The sequence below is a fragment of the Podarcis filfolensis genome (assembly GCF_964270895.1).
Source record: "Podarcis filfolensis genome assembly, chromosome: 7".
In the NCBI taxonomy this organism is placed as follows: domain Eukaryota; kingdom Metazoa; phylum Chordata; class Lepidosauria; order Squamata; family Lacertidae; genus Podarcis; species Podarcis filfolensis.
In genome coordinates this window covers 51543455-51571300 of record NC_139603.1, presented here as the reverse complement: position 1 = coordinate 51571300, position 27846 = coordinate 51543455, and the positions used below count along the sequence as shown (strand labels likewise).

At 41.1% G+C, this 27846-nt stretch overlaps 1 long non-coding RNA gene across 1 annotated transcript in view; it reads right to left on the bottom strand.

Moving 5' to 3' along the window:
- Window positions 1-370: 370 nt before the first annotated feature.
- The window catches only part of LOC310766670, a 46608-nt gene continuing 19132 nt past the window's right edge, over window positions 371-27846 (bottom strand). The window contains exon 3 of the long non-coding RNA XR_014550335.1: window positions 371-628. This is a non-coding gene — a long non-coding RNA (uncharacterized lncRNA). The remainder of the gene's footprint in view (window positions 629-27846) is intronic.

Genomic DNA, 27846 nt, shown 5'->3' with positions numbered 1-27846 from the left:
AAGTGTAAGAAGAAAAAAGGACAGAAAAAAGGTGCAAAATTAGAACGCTATAAAGTGGTTGGCTTTTAGGGCCTCATGTTATAGCCATTTTTAAGAAGCATTGCTTGTCTAAATAGATTTTCCTCTTGTATGCTTGCCCAGAAAAGATCACTCATTTGCACAATGTTTTGACAACCATCTTAATTTCTTTTTGATTGCAATTGTTGGCCATCTGCTTCTATTTCTTCAGTATGTGTGCATTACATATTAAATGTAGTGCACCCCCCTCTTTTTATATTAGCTCTATTAAAACAGCATAAGATGCTACAGAAAGAAGTTCATTGAAAACATTAGAAAATGTCAACAAACCAATTCTTTTGGGGAATTATTGCTGAGTTTCATATTTTTATGAGCGCTCCACATTAGGAGGCGAGTCTGAGTTCATCCCAACCAATATGGAACATTTCAGCCTTGGTAGCATCTGCCCCACGGTCTAAGAAGCAACTGCCTGTTTTGTCCAGGGAAGGCTAGATTGCCATTTCCCCTGAAGGCCCTGGATCCCTTGGTCACCACCTTGACACAAGTTCCTCCTCTTTGACAATCTCCTCCCATGCAAATCAAGATGGATGGTCATTGTTCTCTAACTTCCCTGTGAACAAACCCAAACGAATTCTCAATAAAGAGCCAGTATTGTACAATAGCCGCATAAGTTTTGTGCAAGCAAAATAAAGATGAATGCCCCATAATCAGATCATCTGGGGGAGTCCATACAGACTCAAAATATCATGGGGAGGGTCACACGAGTACTCCCAACGATTATGAGCCAAGCATGGGTCACTTTCAGAAGCCTGCCACTGGTGACCATAAAGTAAGCCCTCTCTTTTCTTCCCACCAACACCAGATATATAGCCATTCATATTCCACAGCCCATGCTGGTTCCAATAGTTTGCCTTTGTGCAGTAAGAACTAGTTGTTCTGTTGGCCACTACTCACAAATTATTGCACTTTGTTTTTTTAAGTTAGGAGACATTCCAAAAGTTATCCTGTTAACACTTACTTGCCAGACATTGCAAGAACATTTGTATGGGCACATGCAGATTTATTTTTGTACAAAACAATGCCCATGGAAGGAAGTGAGCTCATGATGAGATTTGCTTCCTTAGCCTATCAACAGGTAATTGGCTATAATGGCCATCTGGAATTTTGAAACTATTAGTAAAGGTACTGTATTAAAACACTTGGTCTTATTACCATTTTTATTCCTTTCTACTGATTTTTTTCTGAGCAGAGAATGTATTGCAATTGTTATCTCACCTGTGCCTCCCCTGGGATGTCTATGTGGCCCCTTCACACCTGCCTTTATGGAATTATATTAAGACACTTTTGCTTGAAAAGGCTTTGCAGAGAGAGGGTTGGTGCTTTGCATCCCCCTATTGGGTTCTTCCATTTTGTAGTCCCCATGCTGTTTAGCTTGTATATTTTAATATTGTTTTATTGCATGTTATTGTTTTTAATGTTTTCTTTTAATTTGTGAGCCATTTGGATTTTCTCTTTCTTAACAAAAACAAAATAGCAGGGTAGGCATATGATAAAAACAGCTGTACAGCAATCCTGAAAGGGTGGGGAATATGCAAAGATTCACCATATACATTTCACAAAGGTGCTAGAATGATGAACCTTGGTATCCTCAGGCTCCACTGGTTATCACAAGGTTGTGATTTGTTGGAAAGTAAATCCTGTTGTAGCTTTTTGGTGCAAATAATTAAAGGAGACTGACCGTGACCAAAAAAAAAAAATCCCTCCTTGTTTTCAATGCTAACTGTCAAAAAGCAAACATTTGGACATTATCCATTCATCTGGAAATGCTTTTGTGTCCTAAACATGCTAAGGTGCACACATGCACACACACTTTGTGTGCACACAAAAACACAAAAGCAAGCCAAGAAATCAAGTTCCAGTGTGTCTCTAGAGGAGGAAGCTAACATCTCAAGTGCCTTCAGAATCTGTGGTTGGGAGTTACTGAAGTAGTTTTATAACTCCACCCCACCCAGTGAAAGCATACAGTACCTTCAGTAACTGGAGCCTTCCAGGGTTGAGAGGTGGGGGGGTAGTATTTTATAGTGGGTGAGGGACTTGGGCCCATTGCAGACCCATTCTCAGTGTCCCCTCCCTCAGAAGCAAGGCCCCCGCTTGTGAAGGAGAACAAACTGGACAGGACAATGTTCTGGGATTAAAATTGGCCACAACTTTATTGATTCCAGATGTTGGTTGGACTTGGCTTAGGCATTGGGTATATCTCTCTCACAGCCCTGCTGGTGGAGCACTCTCACATGACAGGGTTAACCCCAGGATTAATGGCTCCTCTGCAAGACACAGGTCTACACAGATGACCCATCCAAGCCTCTGAAGGAAGCTCTATGGCCCATCTGCCATACACCTTGGCTTTGGGGCAGAGAATTCCAGTGAGACCCCTCTAATGGTGTACCCTATTAGCACACTGTTCAGAGGTGGGGGGATGAACCACTTCACCCACACCCACCCCACCCCCTGCTGCCTGATGTTAAAGTAGAAGTATTCCACCCAATTCGCCAGAGTTGTGACTATTGCTATGGGGAAAGCAAAACCTGCAAACAGGGCCAATCTGTTTTCAGGCAAAATCCTTCCTGACTCCGAAAACAGCAACCATTACCGAACCACAGTAAAGCCAATAAATACAGTGCCCTAGGAACACCCATTGAAAAACCCTGCAAAGATGTGGTCATGCACATATCAGACACTCCAAAAATGACCACTGCCTATATGTATAAGAAAGTTCACAGCGCCAACCTGCCTTGAACTTTGAGGCTTCACTGCAAAGAAAAAGAAAAAAAAATCCTTCATGGTAAATATTTCAGACAATGAGGACATTATGTGCCCAATCCATCATATCACATAAAAAACCCAAGTTTCACTCCATATGCCTTCAAGTGGCCTGCACAGGATATTGACAATATCTGTCAAAATGATAAATGGTCCCAGGCATGTTTGAGACCATCTTGCATGAGTGTAAGCATGTTCTGCTAGTAGAGCCACCATGCTTTGAGACTTTAATGGAAGGCTAGGAAGTCCCTGTCAATCCCCATCACAATTATGCAATCACTTTCCTTGGGAACTTTCATCAGCAGGTTGACACAAGCTGTTGGTGTAGCAAGTGTTCTTAAATAAACACGTTTCTTCTTTTCCTCTGTTTATTTGGAGTGGACTAAATTGTCAAAACCTGTAAGGGCAGCTGCCACCAGCTGCCTTTAAGGCTTAAATTTGCTTTTTAAAGGGTTTACACCCCCCCTAAAAACAGTAAGTACACAATGTTGCTAATTTCAAGAAAATGAAAAAAGAACAGTTTTTTGCATTGTAAAGAACTTGTACTGCATCAAATGCAGTGAGGGCTATTTTGGATGTGAGGGGAAGAGAAGGCTTAAGAGCTGTTTTAACAGAATGGTAACAGATTGATCAGATTTGGTAGCCAGAAGAAAACCCATATTTTTGTGAATATCAAGGGCCCCATTAGAACAGAAACAGAAAAAGACAAGTAAGAAATATTCATATACATTTATAAAGAGCACAATATAAGTATAAATATTATCAAGACATCATTGGAATTAAGAATCCTGTGAAAACTTCATTACCAACCTTTATATTTAGGAGTTGATTGTAAAAAAAGAAGAAGAAAAATCATTGCTGAAGCTTGGCATGATTCTCTCAAAGCCACACATCCTCTCTACAGTGCACCTGACAAACAGCAGATGGTCCTTTGAGAAGTTGGTCCATCTAGCCCCCTCCTCAAGCTGCATTTGCTAAAACCATTGTTTATGATTTCTGTACAATTATTTCAGTATTGACTATATGACTATGACTGACTATATCAGTCTGGATCTAGGGATAGGCATATTAATTTGTTCCCCGACAGGTTATTTTGGCATGTGTGCACACATAAGGACATTCTGTCTCATTTCTGCTTTAACCTACCTTTTAAAAAGAAATATGAAAATTCACATTTAAATGTGTATTTTAAAACATATTTTCTGCCAAAATGGGCATGTCTATATATATATTTTCTTCTCAAAATATTACTCACTTTTAAATGCACTTCACTGTGTATTTGTGTATACATTGAGCTGAGAACTGCATCAGAACATTTAAAAAGTACAAAAGTCCATGTTATTAGACTACAACTCCTATCAGCACTGAGTGTTGGCCATGTTGACTAGGGCTGATGGGCATTATAGTCCAATGAAATCAGGAAAGCACTACATTGGCTATCCAATCATATTATGCAAGAAAGACACAGAAAAGCTGTGTGTGCGCACACACGAGCATGTTGAGGAAAATAGAACAGTGGCTTGCATACAATGGTTGATCTAACTTTTGCCAACCCTCTGCACCCTCAAACCCATTGCAGCCCTCTATATAATATACTATATTATTTCAGAGGGTCCCTCGGCTCTTATGGGCAGCTTGCAAGGGAGGGGAGCAAAAATTGGGTGCCTATTTTGTAAAAGCACATGTGCACTGACCTGGTACAACCCAACCACTTTTAAATTAAAGCTCTCATTAAAACAAAACAAAAAACAACTTGCATTTTGCTTTTCTTATGGTTACAGTGAACAATATCAAGCAAGGAAGGTGTTTATCAGCCTTCAATAGTGCAGCTTTGGCTTCTTTTGTATAATCTGACCTTATGAGCTCAGATGCATGAACTCTGGTCAATAAGCTCCCTTTAGGGTTGAATGAAACTGCCTCCTGCTTTGCTGTCTGTGGGTGGGTGTCTAATCATTGTGACACCTGCAGTTGGACAAAACTATTATTGCTTAGCCTAATGTAGGCATCTTGTTTTGCTAGCCTGTCTCCACGTCTGGTTTGGGATAGCCTTTGAAAACAGGAAGCAACTGCTATAATTTTGAAGAAATCTGGCAACCAACCCATTAAAAGAACAAGAATTCTAACTTTTTAAAAAAGAAGAAGAAGAAGAAAGAGTTATATTTGGAAGCATTCCTTAGCTAATCACTGACAGTGATTTGAATAAGCACTGAAATGGGGAAGGGAACCTGATTTAAATTAGCCTGTTTGGAAAAGAATAGAGGAAACAATATATTATGTGAGGGGATACAGAAATGATGAATAACAATTTATTTTCAATTACAACTGTTTTCCAGTGAAAGAAAACAGAACAACACCATTATGTCTAAACAATTATTTGCACAAAGTAAATGCATTTGCTGTGGAGAACTGAGCTGCTAGAAAAGAAAGTGAAGAATCACTTTATATTCATTTCTAGAAGGATTGCTGCAGAATTACAAGGCGACTATTTGGGCAGGGGGCAGCTGAATGCAACGAAATGTAGCTTAAGACTCTGTTACTAATCACAGTGATGGTGTGAGCCCTTGGTTAGTAGAAGCTTGGAAACTGATCTCCTCGTGGCACAAAATAAGCCAGCCTCAATCTGACTTGGTCTCAGTCCACTTTGAGCTAGGCCCAACTCAAAATGGTACTCATACCCTACCTTCTATCACCATCCTATCTGTGCCCCCCCACACACTATTTACTACCCCTTCCTCAAGGTAAGGCCAATTTTGCTCAAGGAAGACAAGGGGGGTGGGGCAGAAAGTGGGAGCATGTTTCAACCAACCTCAACCAACAAGAATGCTAAAAAAAAAACCAAAAAAACACCTTTGAGCTTCATGGGAGCGGGGCAAGGTGAGCCAGAGGTGCACCACATATCATATCATTCCCTCTATTTCCAATTTTCAGAGGTGAGTACTATGTAGCCAAAATGACAGTATCTGTTTCCAAGAAGGAGGTTTCAGTGGTCTTGGGGCAGGGAAGCTCAAGGTTTGCAAAAGTAGAAAAGATCTTTAGGAAAAGAAGCCTAATGGGTGGAAACCCCCAAAATAGCACAATGAGGACCGTGCACATACAGTGGCCATGAAACACTAATTGACCATTAGGAACAAAGAAAGCAAAACTCAGTGGAAAGGGGAACGGATTAACATATCATGGCGGAGGGTATAACTGGATGACTGAAACACTAACAAGGAGCACTTCACACTGCAACATTTTGTTGCCGGTCCCACTCATCACTACTTTAAGGGAATTTTATTTACCGGATCTAAGGTTCCCAAATATATTTCCTCAGTGTATGCTATATTACATTATTCTTAAAACTTGTGTTCTGTAGTTAGGGATGGGGAAGAATTTTGTTTCAGTTCACATTTAAAGGCGAATCTAATTAGCAAATCACAAAGCATGTGACTTTTGAAAGAAATACGTATCACAAAAAGGCTGGAAAATATGCAGAACACGAAGAGCATCTTGGTCCCTTTGCTAAACATTTAAAAGCAGCAATCAAAGCAAATTCCTCTGGGGCTTCTCACCCATTGCTATCTAAATCTGGCTACAAAACTGTACACACCCCACCACCCTCCCCGCAGTCGGGACTATGAGCATGGTTTATCTAAATGTGGAATTACTTTTGAGAACATGAACCTTTTGATTAGTTGGCTCTGCAGTTTGTAAGCATTCTTTCCTGTCAAAACAATATTCATATAGGCCAGTGACTGTGCTGTAGTATTTCAGTCCAACCATGGGGCTGAATATATAGAGAAACACTTCAAAAACAACCATCTTAAAGATATAAGCATCCTTACTCTTGAACTTTACATTCATTGTAATCTTTGCCCTCATTAATCACTCTCAACATTGGACTTAAAAACCTGAAGAAGGAAACACTGAAAAGGAGAAACAAAGAGTGTTTGAGGACAAGGGAGGGAAATTAACTCTTGATTAGAAGTATTCTGAAGTGCTGAAATCCACTTTTCCATCCAGCCTGAAGTCCTTTCACATTTTATTCATGTGTAGGGGGATCCACACAGATAAGCATCAGTAGGCTTGTGCTGTTGGCCCCACTCCTGGTGTTGTGCAGTTTCCTGGCCCCTCTGTGACATCCACACAGAGGGACCCTCTGAAATAATATAGGATATGATATAGAGAGCTGCAATGGGTTTGAGGGTGCAGATGGTTGGCAAAAGTTAGATCAACCATTGTATGGAAACCACTGTTCTATTTTCCTCTGCATAAGGGAAACCTGCATACCTAAAGCTTAGGCATAGAGCCTTTCTGGTGGAAGCCTGCACAACTGGGGTTCCAGAACACATGAAAGCCTGCTCATGCATAGAGATATCATTGCCCAGTGCACATCCATGCAGTGGATGGGGTGGGAAGTTGTGCTACATCAGGTTTGGGACCATGTGAAGAGAACTCAGAGGAAGGGGCAATTTATATGCCCCCAAGCCAGCCCAGGATATGTGAGGCCTTGGATGCAATCTTGATTCCTTCATTTAAATCCATGTGAGTTCCCCTATTAACTTAAAAGGGGTGAGGAATGGATACCGTTTTGCATGACAGAGATTATCTGTATCCTAATTCTTATCCTTACATGCATATGCACAGCTATGTGGAGTCCATGTTAAGGCAGCATATTGTGCAACATTAAATGCAAAAGTTAGATGACTTGAAAAGAGAATTAGAGAAACTCATGGAAGAGGAGGCTATCAACAGGTACTAGCCATGCTGGCTATGCTCTTCCTGCCTGGTCAGATGTAATAATGCTTCTGGATACAAGTTGCTGGAAACTGCAGGAGGACCGAGGGCTCTTGTGCTTGGGTCCTGCTTGTGGGTTTCCTTCAGGCTTCTGATTGGCCACTGTGAGAACAGGATGCAGGACCAGATGGCCTCATCCAGCTCAGTGGCGTAGCGTGGGGGGTGCAGGGGGGGCCGGCCGCACCGGGCGCAACATCTGGGGGTTAGGGCAAATCCACGGGTTAGGGGGCGCAAATCCACGGGTTAGGGGGCGCAAATTACTTGCCTTGCCCCGGGTGCTGACAACCCACACTACGCCACTGATCCAGCTGGGTCTTCTTGCATTCTTAAGAAAGTTTATCAGAAATGCCGTCCTAAAACTAAATTCATATATTTTTCACACTTTCCCCTGTTTCTCCTAAATACAAATACAAAATGATGCCTCTTATTGCATAGGAAATTAATGAGATTTGGAAATTTTCTCCAACTGTTTTGGTGGTGTTGTTTTTATGGCAGCTCAATAATTTATAGTGCTTACTTTGCATCCAAAGTGCTGTCTTCCACTTTGGATTACATCACAAGCCATTGTTCAGACATTATGGAGGTATAACTCCTTTATGTAAATGGCAGACTGATATTTCTATAAGTAAAGGGCAGGCTGACATTGTCAGTAAAAATGTATTTTTTATACTCGGGTCTAATATCACTTTATTCATATCTGGCCAATAATATTGAAATATATTACCAAAATTACCTCTCTTTCTCCTTAAAAGAAAAAATCAGCTGAAACCAAAAAAAGGTTTGCCATTTTTGCCAGCAGGCAAATCTACTCACTCAACTAAGGTGGAGTTACTTTAACCACCCAAGAAGTATAATTATCACCCTGAAATTCTCTGTCTGGAATATATTATTTCTGTCATGAAATGGAATTTCTACATAATAATGAAAACAGGCCCGTGGATTTACCGGACTTCACTGGCATCCGTATGACACTAAGAATAACCAATCAGAACACTTAGCAGAGTTTAGTCTTTCTAACCATATCCCAATTCTGTAGAGTTATTAGCCAGAGAAAAGACAAAGAAGAACATGCATTTATTTAGACTGATGGTCTTGTGATCTATTTGGCCTTTGCAACCAAGATCATCCACCGTTATAAAATCACCAATGGTCTTCCTGGGTATCAGCCCATTCAGTATTGTATCTATCCCATTTCCACTGAATGGTGGCGTATAATGATGAATGGTCTTAGGATATGTTCACATTAGCAGCATACTACGGTATCTGAAATCCTAATATTATCTGCTCTTTTCTTTGTTTTCTTCTCTAAGACATAGTAAATGGACCCAATGGCAGACAACTAATAAGCTAGTCTGATGCAGTGGAGACATTTTTTGTATCCTACAGAAAGAAGTTTTCTGAAAGCAATCCTATTATTTTTACATCTCCCTAGCTTCATTTCTTTGCTCCGGAAGTGTTCTACTTCCCCAAAGCATTTATTATGAATTCTAATTTCTATCAAAAGTCCCACGTTAGCACTAGTGGAAAGGGGTGTTAAAACTTGCAGCCATCTGACTATAGTCTTCGCCTTCTTCTTTTAAAACTGAGAATACCCTGAATACCTTGCAGCTATCAAGAATTTCTGGTCATTATTAGCACTAAATGATGTGGCATGTTTTTCCTCTTCATCTCTGGCTGGCAGCACTCTGGTTTCCTTTCTTTCGTTCTAAGGGGAAGGTGAGAAGCTGCTTTGCATTGTCTGGCAAGAAACACTTTCCCCATGGGATAGACAATGCCTTCCTACAGACAGGAAGAAGGCTTCAGCAGACAGGATGCACAGCGCTCCGAGCTCAACAGTTTATTTTATTGTCATCAGTGAGACTAGAAAACCCGTAACCTAAGGCATTTCTGAGCTTGACACAATTCCCGCTGAGCAGTGAGATACAACCCGATACGGTAAGGATGGGAAATGGGAAGCCATCACGTAAAAGACACAGGTCACATATAAAGACACTTGCACAAATATAAAATTCAAGATGCAAATAGCCTTCAGAGACACGACGTGTTCCAGCAGCCTTCACCAGTTCATTCAGTTCCTCTGTTCCTCTAGAAGTGGAAGTATCACTGATTTTATCATCTCCACCAAGGTGGTGTAAATAATATGCCCTGAGTAACCATATAAACAAATAGAAGAATCTTGGTTTTAAATAGTGTCCAGGTTCTTGTTTGTGGCCTCAGCCTTACGAAATTCAATATCTGTGAGTAGGGAATTGCTCAATTAAACTCAACATAATCATATTTAATCTCAAAAGGAGAAATTTCACTCAAAATGGAAGGGTAAGTTAAAGGAAAGCTGAAATGTATATTTATGAGGATCAGGAAGTTTGTTAAGCATTGGGTAACTATTTATAAATATTGATTTATAAATATTCAAACAATTCTGAAGTATGATATGGGCATGATTGTGTGATATGAGGGTGAGTTGCCTCCCAGCAAATGGATTCATCTCATTCACTAATTCTGGAATTCATGGTGGCCAGATTTCCATGATTACACAGAGCTGTTGTAAAATACTCACTTGTGCACTCAGGTATTTCCATTATTGCGTGTTCAGACCCAGAAACCTCCCCCCTAAATAAATTCACACTTGACTCAAAATTTTGGTTTGGTTTTTGGCAGAATTTAGGCCACAACTTTATTGATTACAGAAAGTGACTGGTTGCATAGGTTCTGGTTTGACTAGCTCCCTGGCATGCAGGTAGCGCTGACCCAGGGCACCAGCATAGGTCAGCCAAGGGTGAACACCTGGATAAGCAGAAAGCCGGGCACAGGCTAACTCCGCCACCCAAATGTCCCCCTGGACTCTGGCACGGGCACAACCCCCTCTCAGGGATTGACCAAACCATCGAGTCCCTGGATTCCTTTAACAGAATACCCTTCACATAGGGATGGTGAAAGCGTTCTCCCATCCCTATCACCTGAATCAGAGCCTATCTGCAACCTTACAAGTTGTGACAATTTGCTACGCGGCAGGCGAAACCCAAAAGGCAACAGCCTATCAGCCAAGTGGGTAAAATTCCTGCCGTGCCCCTGTCCCAACGACAGACGACACACGACGGCATAGCAAGGTCAAGCGCAACAAGCCCTAAAAGTAGGGAGAGGTGGGTGGGTGTTCCGAATGCACGCACCGAAAGAGGAAGCTCTGGGTCACGTGCATGGGCATAAATAGGTCCCTCGAACCGTTTAGACTGCGTCCCATTGGCCAGATTGTACCCAGCTTTGAGGGACCTACCAATCGGGTGTTGTGGCTAACCAATTGAACCCACCCACAACACAGGGTGTCGGTTGTCCAGGTCTCACCACAATATGTGCCCTCTTTAAGGGAGGACCCGATTAATCATTAGAAAAGTCTCAATTTGAGACAGTGAGGCGTATTCAAAAGAATAACTATGGAATAATTGTGGCTATCAGACTTCAGAACAGTCAGATTTTCTGAGCTGGAAGAGGCCTTGACTCAACCTGCTCAATACAAGAATCATATTGGTACTTCATCTGTTAGCTGCTAAGAAGCATGGTAGTTTTGTATAGCGGCGATGAAAGCTAACGGCATTCATATTGGGAACAATGGTCTTAATTTTGCCTTGTGTTTACTGAGATTTGGTGGTAGATTCAATGTAGAATTCAGAGCTAAAAAACAACAACAATAACCTGGGCATATTGGAATGGAACCCAAGGTATGCCTAACTGAACTTTCCAAATTGTCTGCATTTGTAGAAGTCCATACTAAATAATGATGTGGGAAATGTCTTTTTTGTGCTTCTCAGAACATAGTGTTCAAGGTTTTGACTGGTGTTATATGTCGGCACAACAAATTACCTTGATTTCCTTCCATCTAGAAAGATTTGGCCTAGTTTGGATCAATATTAGTCTTGCTTCTTGATCTATACACCGGCTTTATCAATACAAACACTGAGTCAGACTTCGATGCATTCTCTTTTGTGGTAGATGTCCAGAACAGAAGCCCAGTTTTAAATAATATAAAGGCAGAAAACACATGCAGATGAAAATAAAAATAATAATAACCAGGAAATCCACACTTAAAGCTGCAATAATGCTCCTGTGGAAAATAAAAGGCACAGTGGCTTGAGTTCAGAAGGGGATGCCAACCACAGCTCTGAATTTCCAGGCTGTGTGTCAGGTTCTGTCAGTGTTACATTAATTCAATGGAGTTTTATGTCTGTGATTTCAGGATGCTTGAATAGTAGGGCTATTTTAAGAGAAACAGTAACAAGAAAAAAATGATTTCAGGAAGGTTATTTATTTATAAAAATGTGTTTATGTAGACCTGAAATAATACAGTGGTACCTCGGGTTACATACACTTCAGGTTACAGACGCTTCAGGTTACAGACTCCGCTAACCCAGAAATATTACCTCGGGTTAAGAACTTTGCTTCAGGATGAGAACAGAAATTGTGCAGCGGCGCAGCGGCAGCAGGAGGCCCCATTAGCTAAAGTGGTGCTTCAGGTTAAGAACAGTTTCAGGCTAAGAACGGACCTCCGGAACGAATTAAGTACTTAACCCGAGGTACCACTGTAGAATGGGAAACCATATAACAGTATTTTTAAAAAATAAATCCATGTTTCCTCTTGGATCAATATATGCACATTACAAAGAATTAAAAGACATCTAGTTACCTGGTAAACTGTGTTTCAGCATATATTAAGTAGGCATCTGTTTAACGTGATAATCTTGGTGAGGTCTATGGGATAACCTTCTGGTGACCAAATGGAACCCCAGGTCTAGATCTGCAAACTTGCAGTCTACTCAACCTCACACGGCTATTCATTGCCTCATTGGAAATGTTTAGGAGAAACTCTTCGGGAATCCAGTGAATTTATATATTTATAAGAATATATTCATGCACTCCTAAAAAGGACCAAGTAGGGCTGGTACATGCTGCTGTCTTCCACATTTTAAAAGCAGAAAAGTGTCTTGCCGTGCTGTTTCTATTCTTTTCTCATTATCAGTACGTTTTAAACGTTTTTTTATATATGTATACAGTTCTTATTTTATCAATGGTTAATTGCATTTGAATTATTGCTCTATGTTTTCAGCATTTATTGTTTTTATCTGTGTTACCTTGAGTCCCGTCAGCGGGAAAAGCGGGATATTATTATTATTATTATTATTATTATTATTATTATTATTATTAGGTTTGGCTCTTCATATTTACTAAGAAGCAGAAGGGATATCTGGTCCCATGTACCCATGGTGACACAACTTGTCAACAGACCCTTTAGTTCAGGGATGGGGAACCAGTGGCCCTTCAGTTGTTGTTAAACTACAACTCCCATCAGCCCCAGCCAGTGGTCAGGCATGATGGATGTCCATCATCTGAAGGTTCTCGTCCCTCCTTCAGGAGTAATGGGGTGAAACTTTACCTCACTGCCCTGTACCCCCCAGTTCACTTCTCAAAGTCACCTTTCTCCAAGATCACTTTCTCTGGCAAAAGGAAAGTTGGCAGTAATTTGAATGATATTCGCAGTGGTTTCTCAGGTTTTGTTAATGTATATTATGCTAATGATAGCAAAAAGGCATGTTTAAACAAGCAAAGGTGACCTCTCAATGTGTAAGTGTATGTACTGCTTTAAAATCATTATTAAAATCTCTTACAGCAGCTTGGTGGTTTTCATCAAGATAGCGTTGTCGTCTTTTCTAAAGGGAGTCAAACATTTTCCTCCCATGCTTCTAGGTCTTGTATGAAAGGGAGAATTTCATTTCTTCCCTGAAGTTCAGTTCATGGGGTGCATTGTCCACAATATGAGACTTTACATGATAATCAGAAGAGAATAAGAACAGTGATCATCACATTCCCTGAACGTGCTTCTGCCCCCTCTATTTTTCCTCACAACAACCCTGTGATGTAGCATAGGCTGAGAGATAATGATTGACCCAAGGACATTCACTGGGCTTCATCAGACTCACAGATATTCATAGATGCCACCACACATTCAGCCATACTAACTACCACATGAAAAGAAAGGAACATTATGGCAAACATATATGAGATTTACTTGAACTCTCGTTGACTGATATTTGGTGTAATCATGTCTCTGCTTTTTTATTATTCCCATGGAGATATTGTATTTCTGAGATTTATTACAATTTCTCATCATTTTCATTTTACATTTCCAGCAGCTCTAAAGAACTTTACACTGGAAAATAGTCCATCAGGGGAAGATTTAAGATAATATCTTTATTTCTTTCAGACTTTTACAAACAAAATATGAGATAAAGGCAATTCTGAATTACTTACGCAATGCATATAGTCTGGAAGAGGAAATGCTGGACAGGGTTTAATTCATATAATCCTATTTGAGATGGAAAGTGTGACAAATCCTTTTCGCATTTTTAAAGAGTAAGATCACCATATATTACCACACACTTTCAACTTGGCTGTGAAGCTGCAGCACTCAATAGTAAACTGGATCAGAAATATATTACACAAGCAATATTAATAAAAGCGGCATTTATTAAGACTGCTCAGCTGTTCAATATATGTATGATATCATATGATATAATGCTCAGTCTATGTATGATAGTGCTATCCCACTTCTTTCAGGTCTAGTTTGTAGGGGAATTGTAATTCAAAGCAGCGGTACTGAGTGCTTTGCTTGGTAAAGACAATGCAGAAGTTTTGATAATGCATTGTCATGGGGATGCTGCCGAAAATGATAAACCCCTGGGCTGAGCTCTCTCTCTCTCCTCTGTATAATGTGTAATAACACTTACATACCCTCCAACATTCTTCAGCTGAAAATCAGGTCTTTCTGTGCTGTGCAAATCAGCTGGCTGTCTCTTCTGCCACAGTCTCTGCCTGGCAGCTGCCCACTCCCTTCCCTCCTCACTTGCTTCCTTCGCCCACACTGCACCCCATGCCACCACGACAGCAGTAGCAGCTTTGGCAGTGGCAGAGAGGGACTGGCAAGAGTGCTGCACCCGTTCTCCACCTCCGCTTCAGTGGGAAACTGCCTCCCCCCCACACAAGGGTTCCACTTCATGATGGTTCCACTGCAGGCACAAACACTGGCTCATCCTCCTCTCTTGAGCTCAGTGGCGGCGGTGGTAAAGAGGGGAAATGGGACGTTCCAGGGTCAAATAAGAAGCTGAGATGACTTTTGTAATTCCAGGGATGTCCTGGGCAAATCGGGACACTTGAAAGGTATGCACTTACCCCACTTGTGACATCATCATCCTGAGCCTTTCACCCCACTCCACCAATAATGATCGCTCACCCATCCGTGGATGGGCGCCCTTTGTGGGGCCACACGCAGAACCCCCGATCCGCTGGAGACTCGCTGGATGGTCACGCTGGCCCGCCTTCCCGCATCACGACCGTTGGGGTTCCCGCTAAACCCCAGTTCAAATGAGCCAACCCATGGTGATGGCGGAGGCAGGGCCAACCAAGCGGACCGAGAGTGAGCAGGCTTCACTCCAGTCCGCTTTAGGGGTATAAAGAGAGGGGTGGAGCCAACCTGGGAGCGTGCAGTTGGCTTCGGAGCTTCACCCACCCAACCCTCTCTCTGTTTAATGCTTTGATTACAGGTTAACCTTTTTTCCTTCCGGGTCAGAGGGCATTGCTACAGTCTTATGATGGTTGCTGTTAAAGAACCGGGAAGGAATTTTCCTTGCCGCGCAGGCTTTGCCTTCCCCGTAGCAATTGTCGCAACTTTGGCGGTTTTAGGCCTTGGGCGGAATCCTTTAGTCTGTCTAAAGGCAGGGGGGAATGATACTGAGCAGGGATAGCAAAAGGCACAGTGTGGCAGTGCCACAACATAGGTTGGCATTTCCAAACATTACATGGGAAAGAAGGCAGCTCAAAACAGAGATGCCATTTCATCAGCATCCCAGCATTGCTCATAAAACGCAGTTCTGCCCTAATTCTACGTGACCACACTTACTTCAGCCAAAACAACTGCCATATCTCCCTGGTAACTTGTAGAATAAAAGAAGTGTGGCAGCCAATGAACCAGAGCAGGGGAATGGGTGGGTGAAAACTAACGCAATGACATCACGTTGTGCATTTTTTTCAACTCAACATTACCAAGGAGATGTGAGCCAGCAGCTCCCACACATAATCCCATAAAATGTAGTTTGGGCTACAGCGATGCATTTAGTTGCTGCTGCCAAGGGCGTGAAAATGTCCTTATTATATAAATGGAAAACAAAAAAATGAGCTGCATTCTGTACATCTTCCCAGAAAGCATTGTACAGCTTTATAATTTATTGCCCCTCTTTCTTCAATCCCATTTTAATGAAGTTAAAATTAAAGGCAAAGCTATTTCTAGCCAGGGCTATTTTAACAACATTCTTTAATAGCAACCTCAAAAATATTGCACAGATGCAAGCCTTCCATATGTGCTTGAATAGTGAACTCCAACTGATATGTGTTTGAACTCAAACTCACTTTTCAGTGCCAACTTTTGAACTATTGAGCAAGCGAGTGCAAGGAAGCCAAAACAAATCTAATTATCCCACAAGTACAATGTGAGCTGCTGAACTAGCATTTAAAAAAAAGATACCAAAAACACCACAGTGTCGTTACAACCATTATGAGCACCACGGTGGGAATAAGAATGTTGACAGTGACAGACACAAATTTGCTTAGCTTTGAAATGTGCCTTCCAGAATTTGAGCAAGAGGTAGAAAGCCAGCTATCCTTAACACAGGAACTAGCAACACCTGTCAGTGGAATTCAAACCACCTGCTTGGGCTTCCTTGGGGAATTTGGTCTGCAGCTGGCGGAATGCACTCCAGCACAGAGCCTGGATCTTCCCTACAAATCAGAGAGAGGGGTGACCCAGGCTGCTTTCTTTAAAAAAAAAATTATTATTGTTCTATTTGTCAAATTTAAACCTTGCCCTTCCTCCCAAGAGACAGTTCAGAGCAGTTTACAGCATAAAAGCAACACAGAAATATCAACAAAACCTCAGAACCTTTCACACTTAAAACACAATCCACTCATAACATAGCACAGTGCAACCTATCAGCAATCAATAAAGATATCAAACAGGGAGGTCACAACATGCAGCAAGAGATACAAACTAATCAAAAACCAGAACAGCTTCCTGCCATCACTCCATACAAATTTTCCCCTTCAGCAGCAGACGCTATTCATACCTTCTCCTAATAAAGTGCAGAGTGCGGGGGAGCTAGTTTTAACTTTTGTACACTTGCAAGATCTTAACATACCCAGAGTCTATACATATCAGGTATGTCGTATCAGGAAACACCCGTCCTTTGTGCAGACCTCCCAGCCTTACACACTGCCAATCACATTGGTCAGTTAGTCCATGCATAGCAAGGAAGATCCAAACAATCTGGGGAGAAAATGCTGGATGATACCTCCAAATTAAGCAGCTGTTCCTGTTATCATGTTCCTTTCCTTGTAGATACTAAGGAAAACCTCCCTCTAGCTGACAAAAATAGCAAAATTACGGTAATAAATAAATATAATAAATAAAAATCAATTAGCATATGTAGCAACCACAAAGAGAGAGATATACTGTGTAATTAGTTTCCTATTGGATTTATGGTGGTGCCTTAAAATACAACTACTAAATATTTACATTGCATTTCCTATAGATGTATATGAATTTTATCTCAGGGGACAGGGGCATTTATATGAACTTGCACCATTTGCAAAGCTGCAAAAGGGCCGAGAAAGTTGCAGTTCTGCCCAGGCCATCACCATAAGGCTTACTTGTCTAGGGTCAGGCCACTGAAGGGAAAGATACACTTCTGATGGCCCTTTAGGTATGCCAATTAAGCAGACAGTTCCAGCAGCATGTAGATAAAAGGTGGACTAGCTAGCATGTAGGAGGGAGACAGACAAAGAAAAAGAGACAGAGCTCCATCCAGTGAGGTGCAGTGAGCATAGTGATGACCTTAGACTGCAGAAAGCTGGCTTCATATCCCTGCTTAGGTGACTGTGGTGATCCTGAGTCAGGTTCCACTTCTCAGCCTAATAACACACTGGGTTGTAATAAAAATATATAGGATAATGGACACAGGTACTACCCTAAGAGAAAAGGAACCCACACTATCTATAGGCCAACACATCATATCCAAATCCAAAACCAGGTGCCCAGATATTTACAGCTGGCCATTACCTAATCCCCTCATTGCAGGGGGTGCATCAGTTTGGGAAACGATGGTTGATGCAAAGTGTCAACACACATTAATGTATCCAGTACAAAATGAATCCTTGCACTGGGAGTGGACAGGTGCAAGTGAGAACTGTGTCTGGCTTTTCTCCTTTAAAAACAAAAAAAAACAAAACTAACCAGAATACTTCCAAAACAGGTAGCTGTGCTGGACTGTTGCAGCAAAAATTTAAAAAGAGTCTTGTGAAACTTCAAAATCATACAAATTCATTATGGCATCACCTTTTGGGGACTTTAGTGCACTTCATCAGATGTGTTATCGGATGCTGGGGTGTTTCTGAACAGTAAGTTCAGAGGAAAATTAAAAGACATTAGGCCCTAAACTCAGGGCCAGTCTACCCCTAAGGCAAATGGAGGCAGCTGCCTCAGGCAGTGGAACCCCATGAGTGACCCACCTGCTGCTGCCGCCACCAGAAAAACAAGAAGTGGTGGTGGTGCTTCCCCTCACTTCTCCTGCAGTGGGGGGGCACTTGGGGTGCCACTGGATAAGTTCCCTGGCACCACTGTGGGCACCTCCCCCCCCCAGCATCTCCGAGAAGCAAGGAGAAGTGACAGCGGCTTCCGGGTTCTGGTGAGATGTTGCTGGAAACCAGAGGCCACTACTGCTTCTCCCATGAGGTAGAGGGCGCTGCCATCACCAGAACCTAGAAGCCAACACTGTAGCTGCACAACCCCCCACTTCAGCAGTGAAATGGGATGAGCCAAACTGACATTTCTCTCCCCAGCTGCCATGTACATGAAGACTGCACTCTCTCCCCATTGAAAACAGCCTTCTATTGACACCAGTAGCCTAACTCCAGTGTAATTTTAAGCCCCATTCCAGCACAGGTGGAGAGTCTTGGGGCAGGGGCAGAATGAGTTGGGGGGGCAGTGAGGGAAGGAGTACCCTCTTCCCTTTTCAGCTGCACCACCCCCTCCACAATGGAATTAGACTTGCAAATAGTTGTCTATTGGTGTTAACTGAATGCTGTTTCTAAACCTAAATAACACATATAAGGAAGATGAGGAGGTTGTGTGCTGGTTAGGGAAGCCCAATGTGCCATATTTGGCCAATGTTCCTGCAGCCCCTCACTCAGGGGCAAACTACTAGCTTGAGTTCCAGTACATAATTCATGTTCTTTTCTTCTTTTTTTAAGACTCCAAAAATAAAGAAAATCAAATATGCCAGAAACATTGACATCAGACTTATGCATAAGTGATTAAATGAAATGCCAAAAGTAACAGTTTCAATTGGATCTCATTACCTTTCTGTGAGGTGGCTCAATGTTATTTTTGGTTTAGCCTTTAATAAACTGCACAACCACACCAGCCTAATAAGCATTTGCTTTGCACTTTCTTTTGTTTAAAAACTGTGTTCTCTGTAGAAGTGGTTACAAAATACACTGGGGTATAAGGCAGAATGTTTCCCTGTGTGAGGCCTTTCTTTCTTTTTTCTTTTTCTTGACGGATAACAAAGGATAGCGGAAATTGCCTCCCCAGCCATTTTCTTTCTTTTGGATTTCTACAAAGCATGAACTTTCTATTTAATGGTCTGGAACCAAAGGTTCCAAAGTGTGGAGGTGAAGAAAATTTAAAATGAGGAAAATCAATCTCACAAGTCAAACATGTGCAGTGGGGAGTGATTTCATAGCATAAAATATATTATTTATTCCTTGGGCATATAATTGTGCAAGGTACCTTAGATCTCCTTGAGGAGAGGCAGGCAGAATCTCCTACGTGAGATATGGTGGCTTACATCAAAAAGAATTTCAGAACAGAGGGTTAGGTCGAGACTAAGTTAGTAGAACTTAGTAGAATTAAGTTAAAGAATGACTAACTTGCCCAACTGATTTCAGTGGGATCTAAATTACATGTAGTGTAAATAAGCAGGCATATATCATACCCTACTTGTCAATGAGACTGCTTCTATGACTGTGTTAGATAGGGATCATTACAATGAACCAAGACAGCTTGACTATCTTATCTGCACAAGAGGGCAACTAACAGTGGAACTTTTCGCCCTTGGACTTCTGCCATGGTCAAACATTTTCCAAAAAGCAAGAGCTTCTTATCCAACTTGGCAAATATTTTAATGGCTGATGATAAGCTGGTACCGAGTGTGTTTAAAGCTGGACAGTAATCTTGTTAGTATCCTACCAGGGTGTGTTTTTTGAGGGGGGGATGTCCTTTAGTTGAATGCTCTACACCATCTTGTGGTTTTGTATGAGAGAGGATAAGAAAAGAAAAGTAACACAATGAGGCTGTTTGTTGACACTAAAAGAACTTTATGCAGCTGCGGACTTGTTGGGGAGGAACAGACTACTGCCATACCATGGTGCCATAGGGGTCCGTCATTGGTCAAGAAAGAGCTGCTGTTTTCCACTACTGTGCAATTGTACAAAGGAGGAGCCCTGGGGATTCATATTCCTGTTGGATCAATGAGCTACATGGATTATATATCTCTTATCTAAATAAGTGACAGATGTCAGATCGTCTCTGTGACATAGGCTTAAAAAAAATCACAGATGGTGCAACAGTGTCAACAATAGGTACACCTGGGTACAGGTAACCCTATTTTCCAGAAGCTGATAGCAGTAGCAAATCTCTGCACTACATCATTCTGTAACCTTGGTACACAGCAAAAAAGGTAATTAATGAGCAAAATAAGAAAATATATCTGCTATCAGTAAAGCTGACATCTGTCTCCCAGGGACAGAGTATCAAGGCCAAGGAAGATGTGCAGAAAATATTTTACCTATTAAGAGACTAGTGCAATTTTAAAGCCAAAAGATTTGTAGTTTTTGCTTTGCATTATCTCTGGGTTTTCGGTACAATTTGGGAGGTCTGAGTGATAGAGAGGGTTCCAGATCTTCTAGACAGGCATATTTAATAATATCCTGATATACTGTTACATAGCAGCATCCCCAAGCCATAACCACATGTGAGATACTTGTACTTTCTTTGACAAAGTTTGTTTTTGTGGAATTATAGCTTGAAAGTAGACAAGCTTTTGGAATTTGTTTTATATGTTATTTATCCTGCTCCCTGTGCCTTTTCCCAGTATATCTAGAATGTCCACTATAAATGCCCTGAGTGTCATTTATAAGTAGAGATTAATACAGCATATGTGTTAAGGGGAAGCTAATAAAGTCCAGAACAGATTAAACCAGAAGTACAACAAAACTCTATTAACATTGGTGCACTGGAGACCTCTAAAAATGGTTTCATCCAGCAAAAATACCTGGGATAGATTGCTATTTGAGAATATTTCACAATGCATTTGGTTCTCAGTAAACATGCTCCCAGTTGTTAATATGCTGCTTGGTTTTCAGTGAAAATGTCAAGTAATTATGATTCCCCAGGTTGAGTTCTTTCAGAATTCTGTTCTTTTTATTAGCTTTTGGGGCATGGTTTATCTTTTTTCCCTTTCTTTTTTATCAACCTTAACGACCCCCAAAGTATCACTTAATCATTGCAATTGTGCTAAAATCTGACCTCACAGTTAGAGGAAACATTTGCTTTTGTTACAACACTTGGTCAGATTCAACCCACTGCCCTTAGCCAGTCTCAGCTCAATTCCTGCCTGATGTTTTACAGGCACTGTATTGGCAAATGGGAAATGGGTAAAGGTGCCTTTCCCTCTTGGAGTCCTAGGTCAGGAGTGCACAATTCAAATCACTCTGAGGACCTCTTTTACATTTTTTCCTAAGTCAAAAATGCTTTATCATTACAGCAGTGCAAAAACATTTTTGTTACAGTTTTACCTCCGTCTGTTCTGTTTAAGCCGTTTGCTGCTACCCCTGTTCCCTTTCTTATCTGTATGAAACTATAGGTCTCAGTATTCTGCTGGTGGTGACATTTCAGAGATGCTCCCAAGGATTCTGATCGTGACTTAAAGGCAGTACTCAAAGCATTCTTCTCTTTTTGCCTTACATCGCTTTCCATAATGGTGTGCAGCCGCTGCAATCTTCTAAGAGCTATGCAACATTTGAAAGAGCGCACAATGTCCTACTCAGGTTTAAATTACAGGAGTTTAGTTTCTTCCATTCCCAACCGCAAGTCAAATATAATAACGTAAGAAGCGCCATGCCAAATTGGCAGGTTTATTGTGTTGCTTCATGCAGAACACGTCTCATCTGTTCTTCTGTCTGTGGAGGAGAAGATGTGGTGGCAGGACATAGCTGGCAAGATGCCACCAGCAACCAAACTGAATTAGTGGACACACAATGCGACTCCCTCTTCAACTTTGTTCTGCCTGTAATGCTATATACAGCAACCTAAGTCCTTTGCTGTATTTTTATACTTTAAATAAACACAACACTTGGGGGGGGGGGCGTAATTGGGGTTGAAGAAGCAGCTGGTAGAAGGGAAATTCTTTTTCCCAGCCTCTGTTTCCCCAGAAAGTGGGTTTTCTTTTGTTCTTTTAAACAAGCCCATGTTTGGAATACCACAGAGGAAATGCCATTTGAGGAGACCATTTGAACTAGCGAAGTAGAAGGTGAAGAACAGATAAGACACCTCATTGTTACTTCCACTGAGGAAGCATACACAGTATACCTTTAAAGCACATTCAAAGCACATTATTTTCCTCAAAGAATTCTGGGGATTGTGGTTTACCCCTCACAGTGTTACAATTCCCAGCAACCCTTAACTAACTACAGCACCCAGAATTCTTTGAGGTGAAAAATGCATTTCAAATGTGCTTCATAGCGTGTACGCAGCATTGCTCCATCCTGAAGTGGATTTTCCAGTTACAATTATACATGTTTATGTGTAATGTGTAGTTTGGCCCTCACAGCTGAAAACATGATGTGGCTGCAGTCATTTCTATCAGCCATATGGATGAGTAGGGAATCAGTGGTGGATGAAATCTGCCCTATATAGGAACTTCAGGAATTGGCTGAATTGCAGAGAAAGCGCTGTGCTGGCCTGCTCTTAAGACTGATCCTCAGAACTTATGGAGCAGCTTACAGAAGAAAACTGGGAAGAGAGAAGAGGTAACTGAAAGCAACTTCAACTCAGTGAAGTTATTTACGTCATTCAGTGAATAACGTAAAAAGCCTATTAGTATCTGTTTATTTCTGAATATTGTTCAGCAAAATAATTCAAATCCATCAGCTTATGCTAGCTGAAGTTCTGAAGTTCTTAGGGGCTTATTAAATATTTAGAGATGGTGCTGACACTCATAAATTTCAACTTTGGATACAAACAAGCAGTAGTGAGGATGGCTAGAAAGAAGGTTTCTCATCTTCCCTCCATCTCCCACTCTCTCATTTTCCCTGAAATGTGTTCTTACAGCAGCATGCACAGGGAGCTCTGAGAAATGTATTATTTCCCAATTAGTCACATTTGGCTTTTTTTTGGGGGGGGGGAATTAAAATATAGGATTATGTTTCAAACACCATTACTGATATCTAATCTCAAAATTAACTTCAACAGCATCTTCAGAGATCAGCAAAACATGATTTTACCACTTGATTCTTTACAATTATTCAAAGAGTGTTATTTTTAAAAATGCCTCTTTATTGAACTACCAAGTTCCATTTGAATTTGAACCTCCCTAGTCAGAATGCTGCAGTGGATGAAGTAGCTTATGTCATAATAGATATTTTGGTCTTCAAGGTGCTGCAAAACTCTATAATGTTCTCACTATGAAAAGCCATCTTGAAAGCATTATTGTAGACTAACAGAAGTAGGGTTACAAGATTTAGAACATCAGTTCCATGTCATGTAAAAATGATGTGTGTCATACTTTTACATTTTATGTCTACTTCCATCTTAGATCTACTAAGATCTTGTATTTTATCATCTAAATGTCTCTGGAATCAATTTTTACATATTCAATAAATCCAAATAAAGAATATCTTTTTCTTCCGGATGTTGCTAAGCCATTCTTGTGATTCATCTTGTGAATTCTAAGAGTGTTTCTTTTTCCAGCTATGGAAACCCAACACATGGCTAAAGCTTTTTCCATTATCACCAGCAACTGTGGAACTTGTACTTCTATATATTATTACTATGCCATGTTTTTCCCCAAGCATCAGGTTCAGCTGAAGGAAGGATGGGATCCAGAACACCAGTACTCTATAACCTAGATCATTTATCATCCTTCTTGACACATAAATACTTAAGTGGTTTCAAAGACATGCTGAGAAAACCTCAGCAAATTGGTGGTAATCAAGTAAGCATAAGAAATAAAATGTCTCCGAGTCTGAATCCCATGAAACACAATGACAGTTTCTTGAAATGAGATGCTTTTTTCCCTTTTAGCATCAAATCCTGACACTGATTTGAAAACCTGACAACGATTAGTCAACCAGTGTGTGGAATGCCGTAACTCTTGACAAGCCAGCCAGGAGGGCTGTCTTAGTTCCATACTGCCAGAAAACAAGAATTGTGTGTTCCTTATCCATCTGATCTACATGTGTATTGTCACTTGTCAGCACAGATTGCAAAGGCTATCTTTTTACAATAGTCAATATCCATGCCTGTGGCGCTAGCAGGGTATTTCTTCTGTTAGCTTTTGTTTACCCTGGTGATCAGTGAGACTAGAATTATATACCATTGGTTCAAGTATAGGAAAACAGTAGAGTCGGACAACATTCCTAACCAGAAAAGTCTGCAGACCTGCCATCAGGTTCACTGTGGAACACAAGATGTTTGTCACTCTTAACTGAAACTTGATCTACACATGCAGCAAACTAAGAAGGAAATGAGTTAATTGAATGAACTGTGCCATTCCAGACTGCAGGTGTATCACTTTTGTATAGCTCCCCATGCAAAAAGAAAATGGCTAGCTGTAAATAGCTAACTAGCGTATCAGGGGAATTTGTGGTAACCCAATCCTTTGCCTCCTGTGCTGCTTTTTGACTTGCAGGACAGTTTTAACATATTCAAAACTGTGATTTCCTACAACTTGTTTAATAAACAAAAGATCCAGATCTGCTGGGAGAGTGTATTCCATAACCTGGCTTCCACAGACAAGAAGACTCAAGCTCATGTTCATGGTCTCTGTGCCTCACAAGTTAGAGGAGCATATAACTCCTGATGTTCACAGTATGCATGCAGGTCATGTGGAAGGTGAGGGCCCCAACTGGTTGGGGACTTTAAAACAAAGAACCAGCACCTTCAATTAGACACAGCCTAGGAACTGTTCCAACCGCTATCGTAATGATAAAATATGGTCAAAGAAACAAGCTCAGGTCAGCAAACCTTGATGCTGCGTTTTGCACCAACTGAACATTTCAAGGGCAGCCTCATGTAAAGCGCATTACAGTAGTCCATCTGTGACCAGGGCACGTGTAATTATCACAAAATCAGCCTTCCTCAGGAAAGGCCATAGCTAGTGGACCAGGTAAAGCTGGTCAAAAACACTTCTGGTTATAACCTTCTCCAATATGTCAAAGACAACACTGGATGGGGTTCAGGACCACCCCAAACTATACCTGTGCCCACAACAGATGTGGATTTGGGGCAGCACAAGTGGTTCCATCACACTGGGTGCCAAGTCTAGGGTGTGTTGCAACTATGACATAGTGAATTGAGTACAACAGAGGAAAAGAGGCAAGGGGCACTTAATTTTGGCTTTCTACAAGGCGCTGCTGAAATTTGAAAGACCAAAGTCTACCCCTGCCCACAGAACATATTCAAAACTTCTTCCCAGTTGAACCCTCCCTCCTACCATCAGTACTTCCACCTTGTTTTACTACACCTGTGCTAATAGTTGAGTGGGACTTTACCATACTTCTTTTTAGGTAGAATTAAAACCATCCCACTACTTTTCAACAGGCATAATTGAACCTGGTTTAATTTAAACCTAAACCAACATCCTTCTCTTTTTTTTCACAACTTCAAGCATTTGGGGTAAGGGATGAGATTTTATTTTTTAAAAATGATACATTTCTCAGAACCAAATAACCAAATGGAAATGATGGGACTCAAACATCTGGAGGGCCACAGGTTCCCCATCCCAGTATACAGTTTCTGTAATGAGAGGTAGGGGTGTTATATGTGAAGTGAAAAAAGAACACTGTAGCTTAGGAAACAGAGATAAAATTTGCAATGCTAAAGTGCTATGGGGTCAGAAAATCAAAGTGACAAAGAAAAATAATTAATAGGGAATTGAAATCCCTAGAAAAAGAACCTAAGGCACAATATCAGCCTCAAAGCAATCCACAAGAATGTTATTAATTATTTTCCATATAGTCATTTTAGCAGACAATGTTCTTTGCAACTTTTATCTCAGAACACTCTTGTTAGGAAAGATATTATTTCTATTCCCACTGTGACAATATATGTAGCATCACTAAGAAAGATCAGAGGAATCATGTTCCACAATTGGGATGGGGTGTGATTTGCCTGTGATCATTCATTTAATTCAAAAGTCAACTGACATTTCCAATCTGGTCTCCTCAATTCAAATCCAAAAGCAGACCCTCTGGGGGCATGCTAACTTCAGAAGAGATAAGAGAACAGAAAGTTTTGAAAGCAAATTAATCAAAAAATATTGAGAAGACAAATAAGGAAAGGTCTTATGAGCCTTTAACAGTACAATCCAATACATGTCTACTTAGAACTAAATCCCATTGTGCTCAGTGGGAACTACTCCCAGGTAAGTGCCTTTGAACTGCAGCCATAGGAGGCTAGACATATAAAGTCGCCCATAGTAATTGCTATTCAACTAACTCTACAAAACAGTTCAGGTCAATTTATTCTAGGAGACATAAATAGCTCACATGAATATGGCTAGCAGTCTCTGGACTAGCACATGAAGTCTCGGTAAATACTCTGAGCCAGCACTCATCATAAAAAATTACCAGGAATAGCAGAACAGCTTGGCCACCTATAAATGTTGAGCACCTGTGCACAGCATGAAAAGTCTGATCATCAAGATAGAATCAAAGAATAAGAACCACTGACCAGGGTCATGTGCAGTACAGGCAACTCCCTGTTTCCATGGGGGTTCCATTCTGGGTCAAAGCATGCGTTGGCAGAGCAGGCATAAGCTTGCCCTGCCCCGTTACACCCCATCCCACCCCACTCTTCCCTCTTCCAGGTTCAAAAGGACTCACATGTCAGTGGTCATACACCAATTGGACACACCTAAACTCGTCGCCGTCTGTACTCTAAAAAGAAAATGAATGACAGTAGGCTTCAGGGAGATGGGGGAATACTATTGATCTCCATTCAAACAATATGCAAGTAACTGAAACTTATAAAGAAAATTTCCAAAATGGCAGTATTTTTTTAAAAAAATAAAGAAATCGTGCCACAGTTTCCTGCTTAGTGGGATCCCATGACCACATTTCATTCATAAAGCTCAAAGGATGTTTCTCCTTTTTGAATCTTTCATAAGGTGTTTACTAAAGAAATAGTGGTGTCAATATTGCCTCAGTTACATATATGTTATCTTTCCTTTTCATCAGTTTTGGAAAGTATGAGTCAGATTCTTGGCATAGCTGCTTGGTCTACCATAGTGAAACAGGAGCTTGTGGGCAAATCACCCACCTCATTATAGCATCCAGTGCTCATTTTGGTCAAAAGGAATTCCAACCACTGTCCCTATATGAAGAGTGGGTGGAATAAAGTAAACTTTATTGCATACAAAGGATATGCAACATGCCTAACAGTTCCTATGTATTTGCCTGCAACCTTCAGCCTTTCAGGATTAGCAGCTATACCTTCTTAATTCAAGGAGGAAAGTATGTGTTGGCCTTTTCCAATAACCTCTCTCGGTGACCCTCATCCAGACTTGATATCTCCACTATTCCCAGTTTACATACATAGAAGGTATTCTGAGGGAGACCAGCAAATACCACTATCCATAAACTGGAATGCTGTGAGTCGCTGTGACAGTAACCTCATGAGGAATTACCAGCCCATCTTCCCACAAGCTCTTTGGAGGTGATGAGAAAGTTCCCTCACCAGCACAATGTCTTGAGCTGCTCATCCTTGTAGCCTTTTAAACTGTGCCCTAACCCAAACCTGTATTGGCAACTATTTATATTTGCAACTCTGCCAAATATCCCAAAGCCTTACCTCTACCT